The 9,835-nt window shown below is 47.7% G+C and overlaps 31 non-coding genes and 1 pseudogene across 31 annotated transcripts; all 32 read left to right on the plus strand.

Moving 5' to 3' along the window:
• The first annotated feature begins 124 nt into the window (after window positions 1-124).
• On the plus strand, window positions 125-243 carry LOC145810178 (5S ribosomal RNA). Its single transcript, XR_014353749.1, has one exon. It is a non-coding gene; the product is annotated as a 5S ribosomal RNA (ribosomal RNA).
• Window positions 244-431: 188 nt separating this feature from the next.
• LOC145812389 (5S ribosomal RNA) lies at window positions 432-540 on the plus strand (annotated as a pseudogene).
• Window positions 541-728: 188 nt separating this feature from the next.
• LOC145811237 (5S ribosomal RNA) lies at window positions 729-847 on the plus strand. Its single transcript, XR_014354782.1, has one exon. It is a non-coding gene; the product is annotated as a 5S ribosomal RNA (ribosomal RNA).
• Window positions 848-1,034: 187 nt separating this feature from the next.
• Window positions 1,035-1,153, plus strand: LOC145810462 (5S ribosomal RNA). The gene has a single exon (XR_014354029.1). It is a non-coding gene; the product is annotated as a 5S ribosomal RNA (ribosomal RNA).
• Window positions 1,154-1,339: 186 nt separating this feature from the next.
• On the plus strand, window positions 1,340-1,458 carry LOC145812130 (5S ribosomal RNA). The gene has a single exon (XR_014355655.1). It is a non-coding gene; the product is annotated as a 5S ribosomal RNA (ribosomal RNA).
• A 186-nt stretch (window positions 1,459-1,644) lies between these two features.
• Window positions 1,645-1,763, plus strand: LOC145811086 (5S ribosomal RNA). The gene has a single exon (XR_014354638.1). It is a non-coding gene; the product is annotated as a 5S ribosomal RNA (ribosomal RNA).
• A 190-nt stretch (window positions 1,764-1,953) lies between these two features.
• LOC145812217 (5S ribosomal RNA) lies at window positions 1,954-2,072 on the plus strand. The gene has a single exon (XR_014355743.1). It is a non-coding gene; the product is annotated as a 5S ribosomal RNA (ribosomal RNA).
• Window positions 2,073-2,260: 188 nt separating this feature from the next.
• Window positions 2,261-2,379, plus strand: LOC145810530 (5S ribosomal RNA). Its single transcript, XR_014354094.1, has one exon. It is a non-coding gene; the product is annotated as a 5S ribosomal RNA (ribosomal RNA).
• A 188-nt stretch (window positions 2,380-2,567) lies between these two features.
• On the plus strand, window positions 2,568-2,686 carry LOC145810684 (5S ribosomal RNA). The gene has a single exon (XR_014354243.1). It is a non-coding gene; the product is annotated as a 5S ribosomal RNA (ribosomal RNA).
• A 187-nt stretch (window positions 2,687-2,873) lies between these two features.
• On the plus strand, window positions 2,874-2,992 carry LOC145810824 (5S ribosomal RNA). The gene has a single exon (XR_014354379.1). It is a non-coding gene; the product is annotated as a 5S ribosomal RNA (ribosomal RNA).
• A 188-nt stretch (window positions 2,993-3,180) lies between these two features.
• Window positions 3,181-3,299, plus strand: LOC145812015 (5S ribosomal RNA). Its single transcript, XR_014355543.1, has one exon. It is a non-coding gene; the product is annotated as a 5S ribosomal RNA (ribosomal RNA).
• A 188-nt stretch (window positions 3,300-3,487) lies between these two features.
• LOC145812131 (5S ribosomal RNA) lies at window positions 3,488-3,606 on the plus strand. Its single transcript, XR_014355656.1, has one exon. It is a non-coding gene; the product is annotated as a 5S ribosomal RNA (ribosomal RNA).
• Window positions 3,607-3,793: 187 nt separating this feature from the next.
• LOC145811837 (5S ribosomal RNA) lies at window positions 3,794-3,912 on the plus strand. The gene has a single exon (XR_014355368.1). It is a non-coding gene; the product is annotated as a 5S ribosomal RNA (ribosomal RNA).
• A 187-nt stretch (window positions 3,913-4,099) lies between these two features.
• Window positions 4,100-4,218, plus strand: LOC145811537 (5S ribosomal RNA). The gene has a single exon (XR_014355077.1). It is a non-coding gene; the product is annotated as a 5S ribosomal RNA (ribosomal RNA).
• A 188-nt stretch (window positions 4,219-4,406) lies between these two features.
• Window positions 4,407-4,525, plus strand: LOC145810109 (5S ribosomal RNA). Its single transcript, XR_014353675.1, has one exon. It is a non-coding gene; the product is annotated as a 5S ribosomal RNA (ribosomal RNA).
• A 188-nt stretch (window positions 4,526-4,713) lies between these two features.
• LOC145809988 (5S ribosomal RNA) lies at window positions 4,714-4,832 on the plus strand. Its single transcript, XR_014353555.1, has one exon. It is a non-coding gene; the product is annotated as a 5S ribosomal RNA (ribosomal RNA).
• A 187-nt stretch (window positions 4,833-5,019) lies between these two features.
• LOC145810946 (5S ribosomal RNA) lies at window positions 5,020-5,138 on the plus strand. Its single transcript, XR_014354497.1, has one exon. It is a non-coding gene; the product is annotated as a 5S ribosomal RNA (ribosomal RNA).
• Window positions 5,139-5,338: 200 nt separating this feature from the next.
• Window positions 5,339-5,457, plus strand: LOC145810911 (5S ribosomal RNA). The gene has a single exon (XR_014354463.1). It is a non-coding gene; the product is annotated as a 5S ribosomal RNA (ribosomal RNA).
• A 188-nt stretch (window positions 5,458-5,645) lies between these two features.
• Window positions 5,646-5,764, plus strand: LOC145811594 (5S ribosomal RNA). Its single transcript, XR_014355133.1, has one exon. It is a non-coding gene; the product is annotated as a 5S ribosomal RNA (ribosomal RNA).
• A 187-nt stretch (window positions 5,765-5,951) lies between these two features.
• LOC145811107 (5S ribosomal RNA) lies at window positions 5,952-6,070 on the plus strand. Its single transcript, XR_014354659.1, has one exon. It is a non-coding gene; the product is annotated as a 5S ribosomal RNA (ribosomal RNA).
• A 187-nt stretch (window positions 6,071-6,257) lies between these two features.
• Window positions 6,258-6,376, plus strand: LOC145811912 (5S ribosomal RNA). The gene has a single exon (XR_014355443.1). It is a non-coding gene; the product is annotated as a 5S ribosomal RNA (ribosomal RNA).
• A 188-nt stretch (window positions 6,377-6,564) lies between these two features.
• Window positions 6,565-6,683, plus strand: LOC145811931 (5S ribosomal RNA). Its single transcript, XR_014355461.1, has one exon. It is a non-coding gene; the product is annotated as a 5S ribosomal RNA (ribosomal RNA).
• Window positions 6,684-6,871: 188 nt separating this feature from the next.
• On the plus strand, window positions 6,872-6,990 carry LOC145811003 (5S ribosomal RNA). Its single transcript, XR_014354553.1, has one exon. It is a non-coding gene; the product is annotated as a 5S ribosomal RNA (ribosomal RNA).
• Window positions 6,991-7,178: 188 nt separating this feature from the next.
• Window positions 7,179-7,297, plus strand: LOC145809473 (5S ribosomal RNA). Its single transcript, XR_014353028.1, has one exon. It is a non-coding gene; the product is annotated as a 5S ribosomal RNA (ribosomal RNA).
• A 189-nt stretch (window positions 7,298-7,486) lies between these two features.
• Window positions 7,487-7,605, plus strand: LOC145811656 (5S ribosomal RNA). Its single transcript, XR_014355193.1, has one exon. It is a non-coding gene; the product is annotated as a 5S ribosomal RNA (ribosomal RNA).
• A 188-nt stretch (window positions 7,606-7,793) lies between these two features.
• On the plus strand, window positions 7,794-7,912 carry LOC145810984 (5S ribosomal RNA). Its single transcript, XR_014354535.1, has one exon. It is a non-coding gene; the product is annotated as a 5S ribosomal RNA (ribosomal RNA).
• Window positions 7,913-8,099: 187 nt separating this feature from the next.
• Window positions 8,100-8,218, plus strand: LOC145809114 (5S ribosomal RNA). Its single transcript, XR_014352608.1, has one exon. It is a non-coding gene; the product is annotated as a 5S ribosomal RNA (ribosomal RNA).
• A 189-nt stretch (window positions 8,219-8,407) lies between these two features.
• On the plus strand, window positions 8,408-8,526 carry LOC145810288 (5S ribosomal RNA). Its single transcript, XR_014353864.1, has one exon. It is a non-coding gene; the product is annotated as a 5S ribosomal RNA (ribosomal RNA).
• A 188-nt stretch (window positions 8,527-8,714) lies between these two features.
• LOC145809814 (5S ribosomal RNA) lies at window positions 8,715-8,833 on the plus strand. Its single transcript, XR_014353381.1, has one exon. It is a non-coding gene; the product is annotated as a 5S ribosomal RNA (ribosomal RNA).
• Window positions 8,834-9,022: 189 nt separating this feature from the next.
• On the plus strand, window positions 9,023-9,141 carry LOC145811122 (5S ribosomal RNA). Its single transcript, XR_014354673.1, has one exon. It is a non-coding gene; the product is annotated as a 5S ribosomal RNA (ribosomal RNA).
• A 187-nt stretch (window positions 9,142-9,328) lies between these two features.
• On the plus strand, window positions 9,329-9,447 carry LOC145811161 (5S ribosomal RNA). Its single transcript, XR_014354711.1, has one exon. It is a non-coding gene; the product is annotated as a 5S ribosomal RNA (ribosomal RNA).
• Window positions 9,448-9,636: 189 nt separating this feature from the next.
• LOC145811625 (5S ribosomal RNA) lies at window positions 9,637-9,755 on the plus strand. The gene has a single exon (XR_014355163.1). It is a non-coding gene; the product is annotated as a 5S ribosomal RNA (ribosomal RNA).
• Window positions 9,756-9,835: the final 80 nt, after the last annotated feature.

Below are 9,835 nucleotides of genomic sequence, written 5' to 3' on the forward strand. Positions count from 1 at the left end.
ATCGCCTTCGCCTGCTTTTCAACAAACTTCTCCCTTTTAAACCATTTCCAGATTATCCTGTTCCATTAAATTTCATTTTTTTCCCCGTCTACTGCTTAAAACAATAAAGTCGCGGTTAATCTTCGGGTGCGATCACACCAGCACTAATGCACCAGATCCCATCAGAACTCCGCAGTTAAGCGTGCTTGGGCGAGAGTAGTACCAGGATGGGTGACCTCCTGGGAAGTCCTCGTGTTGCACCCCTTTTTCCACCCCCCTCCCCTTTTTTTTTTTCCCCGGCCAGCCTGTCCGATTTTTACACCATTCTCTCGCCTTCGCCTCCTTTTCGACAAACTTCTCCCATTTAAACCATTTCCAGATTATCCTGGTCCATTCAATTTCATTTTTTTCCCCGTCTACTGCTTAAAACAACAAAGTCGCGGTTAATCTTCGGGTGCGATCATACCAGCACTAATGCACCGGATCCCATCAGAACTCCGCAGGTAAGCGTGCTTGGGCGAGAATAGTACTAGGATGGGTGCCCCCCTCGTGTTGCACCCCTTTTTCCACCCACCCTCCCCTTTTTTTTTTCCCCGGACAGCCTGTCCGATTTATAGCCCATTCAATCGCCTTCGCCTCCTTTTCGACGAACTTCTCCCTTTTAAACCATTTCCAGATTATCCTGTTCCATTCAATTTCATTTTTTTCCCCGTCTACTGCTTAAAACAATAAAGTCGCGGTTAATCTTCGGGTGCGATCAAACCAGCACTAATGCACCGGATCTCATCAGAACTCCACAGTTAAGCGTGCTTGGGCGAGAGTAGTACTAGGAGGGGTGACCCCCTGGGAAGTCCTCGTGTTGCACCCCTTTTTCCACCCCCCTCCCCTTTTTTTTTTCCCCGGCCAGCCTATCCGATTTTTAGCCCATTCAATCGCCTTCGCCTCCTTTTCGACAAACTTCTCTCTTTTAAACCATTTCCAGATTATCCTGTTCCATTCAATTTCATTTGTTTCCCCGTCTACGGCTTAAAACAATAAAGTCGCGGTTAATCTTCGGGTGCGATCATACCAGCACTAATGCACCGGATCCCATCAGAACTCCGCAGTTAAGCGTGCTTGGGCGATAATAGTACTAGGATGGGTGACCCCCTGGGAAGTCCTCGTGTTGCACCCCTTTTTCCACCCCCCCCCCTTTTTTTTTTCCCCGGACAGCCTGTCCGATTTTTAACCCATTCAATCGCCTTCGCCTCCTTTTCGACAAACTTCTCCCTTTTAAACCATTTCCAGATTATCCTGTTCCATTCAATTTCATTTTTTTCCCCGTCTACTGCTTAAAACAATAAAGTCGCGGTTAATCTTCGGGTGCGATCATACAAGCACTAATGCACCGGATGCCATCAGAACTCCGCATTTAAGCGTGCTTGGGCGAGCGTAGTACTAGGATGGGTGACCCCCTGGGAAGTCCTCGTGTTGCACCCCTTTTTCCACCCCTCTCCCCTTTTTTTTTTTCCCCGGACTGCCTGTCCGATTTTTAGCCCATTCAATCGCCTTCCCCTCATTTTCGACAAACTTCTCCCTTTTAAACCATTTCCAGAATATCCTGTTCCATTCAATTTCATTTTTTCCCGTCTACTGCTTAAAACAATAAAGTTGCGGTTAATCTTCGGGTGCGATCACACCAGCACTAATGGACCGGATCCCATCAGAACTCCGTAGTTAAATGTGCTTGGGCGAGAGTAGTACTAGGATGGGTGACCCCCTGGGAAGTTCTCGTGTTGCACCCCTTTTTCCACCCCCCCCTCCCCTTTTTTTTTTTCCCCCGCCAGCCTGTCCGATTTTTAGCCCATTCAATCGCCTTCGCCTCCTTTTCGACAAACTTCTCCCTTTTAAACCATTTCCAGATTATCCTGTTCCATTCAATTTCATTTTTTTCCCCGTCTACTGCTTAAAACAATAAAGTCGCGGTTAATCTTCGGGTTTGATCATGCCGGCACTAATGCACCGGATCCCATCAGAACCCCGCAGTTAAGCGTGTTTGGGCGAGAGTAGTACTAGGAGGGGTGACCCCCTGGGAAGTCCTCGTGTTGCACCCATTTTTCCACCCCCCCTCCCCTTTTTTTCTTCCCCGGCCAGCCTGTCCGATTTTTAGACCATTCTCTCGCCTTCGCCTTCTTTTCGACAAACTTCTCCCTTTTAAACCATTTCCAGATTATCCTGTTCCATTCAATTTCATTTTTTTCCCCGTCTACTGCTTCAAACAATAAAGTCGCGGATAATCTTCGGGTGCGATCATACCAGCACTAATGCACCGGATCCCATCAGAACTCCGCAGTTAAGCGTGCTTGGGCGAGAGTAGTACTAGAATGGGTGACCCCCTGGGAGGTCCTCGTGTTGCACCGCTTTTTCCACCCCCCCTCTCTTTTTTTTTTTCCCCGGACAGCCTGTCCAATTTTTAGCCCATTCAATCGCCTTCGCCTCCTTTTCGACAAACTTCGCCCTTTTAAACCATTTCCAGATTATCCTGTTCCATTCAATTTCATTTTTTTCCCCGTCTACAGCTTAAAACAATAAAGTCGCGGCTATTCTTCGGGTGCGATCATACCAGCACTAATGCACCGGATCCCATCAGAACTCCGCAGTTAAGCGTGCTTGGTCGAGAGTACTACTAGGATGGGTGACCCCCTGGGAAGTCCTCGTGTTGCACCCCTTTTTCCACCCCCTCCCCTTTTTTTTTTTACCCGGACAGCCTGTCCGATTTTTAGCCCATTCAATCGCCTTAGCCTCCTTTTCGACAAACTTCTCCCTTTTAAACAATTTCCAGATTATCCTGTTCCATTCAATTTCATTTTTTTCCCCGCCTACTGCTTAAAACAATAACGTCGCAGTTAATCTTCGGGTGCGGTCATACCAGCACTAACGCATCGGATCCCATCAGAACTCCGCAGTTAAACGTGCTTGGGCGAGAGTAGTACTAGGATGGGTGACCCCCTGGGAAGTCCTCGTGTTGCACCTCTTTTTCCACCCCGCCTCCGTTTTTTTTTTTCCTTGGACAGCCTGTCCGATTTTTAGCCGATTCAATCGCCTTCGCCTCCTTTTCGACAAACTTCTCCCTTTTAAACCATTTCCAGATTATCCTGTTCCATTCAATTTCATTTTTTTCCCCGTCTACTGTTTAAAACAATAAAGTCGCTGTTAATCTTCCGGTGCGATCACACCAGCACTAATCCACCGGATCCCATCAGAAATCCGCAGTTAAGCGAGCTTGGGCGAGAGTAGTACTAGGATGGGTGACCCCCTGGGAAGTTCTCGAGTTGCACCCCTTTTTCCACCCCCCTCCCCTTTTTTTTTTCCCCCGGACAGCCTGTCCGATTTTTAACCCATGCAATCGCCTTCGCCTCCTTTTCGACAAACTTCTCCCTTTTAAACCATTTCCAGATTATCCTGTTCCATTCAATTACATTTTTTTCCTCGTCTACTGCTTAAGACAATAAAGTCGCGGTTAATCTTCGGGTGCGATCATACAAGCACTAATGCACCGGATGCCATCAGAACTCCGCATTTAAGCGTGCTTGGGCGAGCGTAGTACTAGGATGGGTGACCCCCTGGGAAGTCCTCGTGTTGCACCCCTTTTTCCACCCCCCCTCCCCTTTTTTTTTTCCCCGGACTGCCTGTCCGATTTTTAGCCCATTCAATCGCCTTCCCCTCATTTTCGACAAACTTCTCCCTTTTAAACCATTTCCAGAATATCCTGTTCCATTCAATTTCATTTTTTTCCCGTCTACTGCTTAAAACAATAAAGTTGCGGTTAATCTTCGGGTGCGATCACACCAGCACTAATGGACCGGATCCCATCAGAACTCCGTAGTTAAGTGTGCTTGGGCGAGAGTAGTGCTAGGACGGGTGACCCCCTGGGAAGTTCTCGTGTTGCACCCCTTTTTCCACCCCCCTCCCCTTTTTTTTTTCCCCCGCCAACCTGTCCGATTTTTAGCCCATTCAATCGCCTTCGCCTCCTTTTCGACAAACTTCTCCCTTTTAAACCATTTCCAGATTATCCTGTTCCATTCAATTTCATTTTTTTCCCCGTCTACTGCTTAAAACAATAAAGTCGCGGTTAATCTTCGGGTGTGATCATGCCGGCACTAATGCACCGGATCCCATCAGAACTCCGCAGTTAAGCGTGTTTGGGCGAGAGTAGTACTAGGAGGGTTGACCCCCTGGGAAGTCCTCGTGTTGCACCCCTTTTTCCACCCCCCCTCCCCTTTTTTTCTTCCCCGGCCAGCCTGTCCGATTTTTAGACCATTCTCTCGCCTTCGCCTTCTTTTCGACAAACTTCTCCTTTTTTAACCATTTCCAGATTATCATGTTCCATTCAATTTCATTTTTTTCCCCGTCTACTGCTTAAAACAATAAAGTCGCGGATAATCTTCGGGTGCGATCATACCAGCACTAATGCACCGGATCCCATCAGAACTCCGCAGTTAAGCGTGCTTGGTCGAGAGTAGTACTAGGATGGGTGACCCCCTGGGAGGTCCTCGTGTTGCACCCCTTTTTCCACCCCCCTCCCTTTTTTTTTTTTTCCCGGACAGCCTGTCCAATTTTTAGCCCATTCAATTGCCTTCGCCTCCTTTTCGACAAACTTCGCCCTTTTAAACCATTTTCAGATTATCCTGTTCCATTCAATTTCATTTTTTTCCCCGTCTACTGCTTAAAACAATAAAGTCGCGGCTAATCTTCGGGTGCGATCATACCAGCACTAATGCACCGGATCCCATTAGAACTCCGCAGTTAAGCGTGCTTGGTCGAGAGTAGTACTAGGATGGGTGACCCCCTGGGAAGTCCTCGTGTTGCACCCCTTTTTCCACCCCCTCCCCTTTTTTTTTTTACCCGGACAGCCTGTCCGATTTTTAGCCCATTCAATCGCCTTCGCCTCCTTTTCGACAAACTTCTCCCTTTTAAACCATTTCCAGATTATCCTGTTCCATTCAATTTCATTTTTTTCCCCGCCTACTGCTTAAAACAATAAAGTCGCGGTTAAACTTCGGGTGCGGTCATACCAGCAATAATGCACCGGATCCCTTCAGAACTCCGCAGTTAAGCGTGCTTGGGCGAGAGTAGTACTAGGATGGGTGACCCCCTGGGAACTCCTCGTGTTGCACCCCTTTTGTCCCTTTTTCCACCACCCCCCCCCCTCTTTTTTTTTTCCTCGGACAGCCTGTCCGATTTTTAGCCCATTCAATCGCCTTCGCCTCCTTTTCGACAAACTTCTCCCTGTTAAACCATTTCCAGATTATCCTGTTCCATTCAATTTCATTTTTTTCCCCGTCTACTGCTTAAAACAATAAAGTCGCGGCTAATCTTCGGGTGCGATCATACCAGCACTAATGCACCAGATCCCATCAGAACTCCGCAGTTAAGCGTGCTTGGGCGGGAGTAGTACTACGATGGGTGACCCCCTGGGAAGTCCTCGTGTTGCACATCTTTTTCCACCCCGCCTCCCTTTTTTTTTTTCCCCGGACAACCTGTCCGATTTTTAGCCCATTCAATCGCCTTCGCCTCCTTTTAGACAAACTTCTCCCTTTTAAACCATTTCCAGATTATCCTGTTCCATTCAATTTCATTTTTTTCCCCGTCTACTGTTTAAAACAATAAAGTCGCTGTTAATCTTCCGGTGCGATCACACCAGCACTAATCCACCGGATCCCATCAGAACTCCGCAGTTAAGCGAGCTTGGGCGAGAGTAGTATTAGGATGGGTGACCCCCTGGGAAGTTCTCGAGTTGCACCGCTTTTTCCACCCCCCTCTCCTTTTTTTTTTCCCCGGACAGCCTGTCCGATTTTTAGCCCACTCAATCGCCTTCGCCTCCTTTTCGACAAACTTCTCCCATCTAAATCATTTTCAGATTATCCTATTCCATTCAATTTCATTTTTTTCCCCGTCTACTGCTTAAAACAATAAAGTCGCCGTTAATTTTCGGGTGCGATCATACCAGCACTAATGCACCGGATCCCATTAGAACTCCGTAGTTAACCGTGTTTGGGCGAGAGTAGTACTAGGATGGGTGACCCCCTGGGAAGTCCTCGTGTTGCAGCCCTTTTTCCCCCCCCCTCCCCTTTTTTTTTTCCCCGGACAGCCTGTCCGATTTTTAGCCCATTCAATCGCCTTCGCCTCCTTTTCGACAAACTTCTCTCTTTTAAACCATTTCCAGATTATCCTGTTCCATTCAATTTCATTTTTTTCCCCGTCTACTGCTTAAAACAATAAAGTTGCGGCTAATCTTCGGGTCTGATCATACCAGCATTAATGCACCGGATCCCATCAGAACTCCGCAGTTAAGCGTGCTTGGGCGAGAGTAGTACTAGGATGGGTGACCCCCAGGGAAGTCTTCGTGTTGCACCGCTTTTTCCACCCCCCCTCCCCATTTTTTTTTCCACAGACAGCCTGTCCGATTTTTAGCCCATTCATTCGCCTTCGCCTCCTTTTCGACAAACTTCTCCCTTTTAAACCATTTTCAGATTATCCTGTTCCATTCAATTTCATTTTTTTCCCCGTCTACTGCTTAAAACAATACAGTCGCGGTTAATCTTCGGGTGTGATCATGCCGGCACTAATGCACCGGATCCCATCAGAACTCCGCAATTAACCGTGTTTGGGCGAGAGTAGTACTAGGACGGGTGACCCCCTGGGAAGTCCTCGTGTTGCACCCCTTTTTCCACCCCCCTCCCCTTTTTTTTCTTCCCCGGCCAGCCTGTCCGATTTTTAGACCATTCTCTCGCCTTCGCCTTCTTTTCGACAAACTTCTCCTTTTTAAACCATTTCCAGATTATCCTGTTCCATTCAATTTCATTTTTTTCCCCGTCTACTGCTTAAAACAATACAGTCGCGGTTAATTTTCTGGTGCGATCATACCAGCACTAATGCACCGGATCCCATTAGAACTCCGTAGTTAAGCGTGTTTGGGCGAGAGTAGTACTAGGATGGGTGACCCCCTGGGAAGTCCTCGTGTTGCAGCCCTTTTTCCACCCCCCCTCCCCTTTTTTTTTTCCCCGGACAGCCTGTCCGATTTTTAGCCCATTCAATCGCCTTCGCCTCCTTTTCGACAAACTTCTCCCTTTTAAACCATTTCCAGATTATCCTGTTCCATTCAATTTCATTTTTTTCCCCGTCTACTGCTTAAAATAATAAAGTCGCGGCTAATCTTCGGGTGCGATCATACCAGCACTAATTCACCGGATCCCATCAGAACTCCGCAGTTAAGCGTGCTTGGGCGAGAGTAGTACTAGGATGGGTGACCCCCTGGGAAGTCCTCGTGTTGCACCCTTTTTTCCACCCCCCCTCTCCTTTTTTTTTTTTCCCGGACAGCCTGTCCAATTTTTAGCCCATTCAATCGCCTTCGCCTCCTTTTCGACAAACTTCTCCCTTCTAAACCATTTCCAGATTATCCTGTTCCATTCAATTTCATTTTTTTCCCCGTGTACTGCTTAAAACAATAAAGTCGCGGTTAATCTTCGAGTGCGATCATACCAGCACTAATGCACCGGATCCCATCAGAACTCCGTAGTTAAGCGTGCTTGGGCGAGAGTAGTACAAGGATAGGTGACCCCCTGGGAAGTCCTCGTGTAGCACCCCTTTTTCCACCCCCCCTCCCATTTTTTTTTTCCCCGGACAGCCTGTCCGATTTTTAGCCCATTCAACCGCCTTCGCCTCCTTTTCGACAAACTTCTCCCTTCTAAACCATTTCCAGATTATCTTGTTCCATTCAATTTCATTTTTTCCCCCGCCTGTTGCTTAAAACAATAAAGTCGCGGTTAATCTTCGGGTGCGATCATACCAGCACTAATGCACCGGATCCCATCAGAACTCCGCAGTTAAGCGTACTTGGGCGAGAATAGTACTATGATGGCTGACCCCCTGGGAAGTCCTCGTGTTGCACCCCTTTTTCCACCCCCCTCTCCTTTTTTTTTTCCCCGGACAGTCTGTCCGATTTTTAGCCAATTCAATCGCCTTCGCCTTCTTTTCGAAAAACTTCTCCCTTCTAAACGATTTCCAGATTATCCTGTTCCATTCAATTTCATTTTTTTCCCCGTCTACTGCTTAAAACAATAAAGTCACGGTTAATCTTCGGGTGCGATCATACCAGCACTAATGCACCGGATCCCATCAGAACTCCGCAGTTAAGCGTGCTTGGGCGAGAGTAGTACTAGGATGGGTGACCCCCCGGGAAGTCCTCGTGTTGCACCCCTTTTTCCACCCCCGCTCCCCATTTTTTTTTTCCCCGGACAGCCTGTCCGATTTTTAGACCATTCAATCACCTTCGCCTCCTTTTCGACAAACTTCTCCCTTTTAAACCATTTCCAGATTATCCTGTTCCATTCAATTTCATTTTTTTCCCCGTCTACTGCTTAAAACAATAAAGTCGCGGCTAATCTTCGGGTGCGATCATACCAGCACTAATGCACTGGATCCCATCAGAACTCCGCAGTTAAGCGTGCTTGGGCGAAAGTAGTACTAGGATGGGTGACCCCCTGGGAAGTCCTCGTGTTGCACCCCTTTTTCCACACCCCCTCCCCTTTTTTTTTTCCCCGGACAGCCTGTCTGATTTTTAGCCCATTCAATCGCCTTCGCCTCCTTTTCGAGAAACTTCTCCCTTTTAAACCCTTTCCAGATTATCCTGTTCCATTCAATTTCATTTTTTTCGTCGTCTACTGCTTAAAACAATAAAGTCGCGGTTAATCTTCGGGTGCGATCATACCAGCACCAATGCACCGGATCCCATCAGAACTCCGCAGTTAAGCGTGCTTGGGCGAGAGTAGTACTAGTATGGGTGACCCCCTGGGAAGTTCTCGTGTTGCACCCCTTTTTCCACCCCCCCTCCCCCTTTTTTTTTTCCCCGGACAGCCTGTCCGATTTTTAGCCCATTCAATCGCGTTCGCCTCCTTTTCGACAAACTTGTCCCTTCTAACCCATTTCCAAATTATCCTGTTCCTTTCAATTTCATTTTTTTCCCCGTCTACTGCTTAAAACAATAAAGTCGCGGTTAATCTTCGTGTGCGATCATACCAGCACTAATGCACCGGATCCCATCAGAACTCCGTAGTTAAGCGTGCTTGGGCGAGAGTAGTACTTGGATGGGTGACCCCCTAGGATGTCCTCGTGTTGCACCCCTTTTTCCACCCCCCTCCCCTTTTTTTTTTTCCCCGGACAGCCTGTCCGATTTTGAGCCAATTCAATCGCCTTCGCCTCCTTTTCGACAAACTTCTCCCTTTTAAACCATTTCCAGATTATCCTGTTCCATTCAATTTCATTTTTTCCCCGTCTACGGCTTAAAACAATAAAGTCACGGTTAATCTTCGTGTGCGATCATACCAGCATTAATGCACCGGATCCCATCAGAACTCCGCAGTGAAGCGTGCTTGGGCGAGAGTAGTACTAGGATGGGTGACCCCCAGGGAAGTCTTCGTGTTGCACCCCTTTTTCAACCCCCGCTCCCCATTTTTTTTTTCCACGGACAGCCTGTCCGATTTTTAGCCCATTCAATCGCCTTCGCCTCCTTTTCGACAAACTTCTCCCTTTTAAACCATTTCCAGATTATCCTGTTCCATTCAATTTCATTTTTTTCCCCGTCTACTGCTTAAAACAATAAAGTCGCGGTTAATCTTCGGGTGTGATCATGCCGGCACTAATGCACCGGATCCCATCAGAACTCCGCAGTTAAGTGTGTTTGGACGAGAGTAGTACTAGGAGGGGTGACCCCCTGGGAAGTCCTCGTGTTGCACCCCTTTTTCCACCCCCCCTCCCCTTTTTTTCTTCCCCGGCCAGCCTGTCCGATTTTTAGACCATTCTCTCGCCTTCGCCTTCT

This window comes from Camellia sinensis, chromosome 14, assembly GCF_055761805.1.
Source record: "Camellia sinensis isolate YWXY chromosome 14, ASM5576180v1, whole genome shotgun sequence".
NCBI classification, from domain to species: Eukaryota; Viridiplantae; Streptophyta; class Magnoliopsida; order Ericales; family Theaceae; genus Camellia; species Camellia sinensis.